Source organism: Saccopteryx leptura, chromosome 6, assembly GCF_036850995.1.
Source record: "Saccopteryx leptura isolate mSacLep1 chromosome 6, mSacLep1_pri_phased_curated, whole genome shotgun sequence".
Lineage (NCBI taxonomy): Eukaryota > Metazoa > Chordata > Mammalia > Chiroptera > Emballonuridae > Saccopteryx > Saccopteryx leptura.
This window is the reverse complement of record NC_089508.1, coordinates 108,196,350-108,198,679: the sequence shown is the minus strand read 5'-3', so window position 1 is coordinate 108,198,679 and position 2,330 is coordinate 108,196,350.

Below are 2,330 nucleotides of genomic sequence, written 5' to 3'. Positions count from 1 at the left end.
CACCAGTTACTTTGGGAAGTCATTTTACCTCTCTGAATCAATGACAAAATTTGAGGCTTAAATAAAGTATTCATAAAGACCATTTGAATACCCTGAGATTTACCTTAGGATAAAGATAGGGGAAAAAAAGATTTGCATTGAGAGGCATTTTTATCTTACAAGGTCCCTAGAGAGTTTTTTTAAATAAATATTTTATTTATTAATTTTAGAGAGAAGAGGGAGAGAAAGGGGTGTGTGTGTGTGTGTGTGTGTGTGTGTGTGTGTGTGTGTGAAGGAATGGGAAGCATCAACTCGTAGTAGTTTCTTCTTGTATGTGCCTTGACCGGGCAAGCCTGGGGTTTTGAACTGACAACTTCAACATTCCAGGTCGATGCTCTATCCACTGCGCCACCACAGGTCAGGCAAGGTCCCTAGACTTGACTACTCATGTTGATAATGGAGGAAAAGATGGAGATCAGGGTCACTATCCTTGCTGCTGATGAATTGTTCTGTTAAAATCTTTCCAGGAGATAATTGCAATAGCCTGGCCCAGGACACACCTGAGTCATGGTAAGACAAATGATGCTATAAAACAATCCCAAGGTTAAATGTATTTCAATTAGGTTTCTTTCTTTCTTTCTTTCTTTCTTTCTTTCTTTCTTTCTTTCTTTCTTTCTTTCTTTCTTTCTTCTTTCTTTCTTTCTTTCTTTCTTTCTTTCTTTTTTGTGAGGGAGAGAGAGATAGGAAAGGAGCGAGATGAGTAGCATCAACTTGTAGTTGTGGTACTTTAGTTGTTTGTAGGAATATGATGTGAAGACTTGCAGAGTTAGGACAGTTAGAGACAGCGAAGTGCCCTAGGGTGAATGCCCTGAGTGTACCAGAGTCCAGGGCCTCTCTGACCTCATACTGGAAATAGTACACGTTGGAAACAGCAAAATAGCAGGATAGGATTCAGCAACATGGAATATTTAGGCTCTCAGAACAGAGATTAGAAGTCAGCATGTTCATTGTCCTTTACTTCACCCCCTGAAAACTTCTGCTGTCTGCTTCTTTGAGTTATTTGTACTTGCTAATAAATGTCTGAAGAAGGCTGGGGATGGGGCTTCAGTCCTTGGATCTGCTGACTGGGGCTGTTGCCTCCCCTCGGCCCCTCGGAGCATGCCATCTGGTCTTCGAGTAGTTCATTGTTGCTATGACAGTTCATTAATTGCTGTTCTTATGTGCCTTGATCCATGGTTCCAGCCAAGTGACTGACCCTTTGCTCAAGCCAGAGACCTTGGGCTCAAGGCAACAACTTTGGGATCATGTCAATGATCCCATGCTCAAGCTGGTGAGCCCAGGCTCAAACTGGCAACGTTGGGGTTTTGAACCTGGGACCTGGGCATCCCAGGTAGACTCTCTGACCACTGTACTACCATGGGTCAGGCAATTTCAACTAGATCCTAATTCATTAGTTACATTTGTAGAAGAGAGCTATGATGTAGGAGTTCTTCGCTATATGTGAGGATTTGGAAAACTTGTTTATTTAGTGCTTTTCTGTTACTACCAATCTTTTTTAAATATGAAATTCCTATTTTACTTTGACCTTAATTTTCTTAAAATTCCTTATATTTTATCATCTTCTGCATCTCCCCCCCCCCCCCACTACCCAGCATATATCTCCTAGGACTTACTGATTCCAACTACATGACTTTACTTACACAAATTCTCAGAAGACCAAACGTGTACAGACAACATGAAAAGTGGTTTTTCCCTTGGTCCTTTTCTCTGCATGTGGAACTCTCACTGGTTTCAAAGAGTTTTAAATACACCTTTATTCTGTGTATCTATCTCGTGAATTCACAGGAAAGAGCTGTTTCAAGAAAGCATACCTGTAACATCCCCGGTGTTGGAAATGTGTAGAGGTCAGAGTCAAGTGTGGGTGCACATGTGCAGCTCACATTGTAAGGTGAGAGGGGCCTCTTGCTAAGTCTCACATGCCATTCAGAACTAGTGTTACTTTTTCTGACAGGGGAAGCCTTAAGGTTTCGATCAGCTATTTGTCAGCAATAGCATAAGAGGTGTTGATGTCCATCCTAACTTGGGTGCACTGATATGATCCAAAGAATGAATGTGCTGTCTTGACCCTCATGCATGATATTCATGCATGTCCCATAGTGAGGTTAAGAAATTAAAAACACAAAATGTGCACTTGAAGTCTGAGTCTATGTAGACCAGGATGAATTTCAGAAGACTCCCACTTATATGACTCATCAATTTTAATTACCCAGCTTATCTATCTAAAGAAATCCTGTATTTCTGAGAGTAAAATACTGATTGAGAAGGGGGAAATACTGATGGAGAGGAGGACC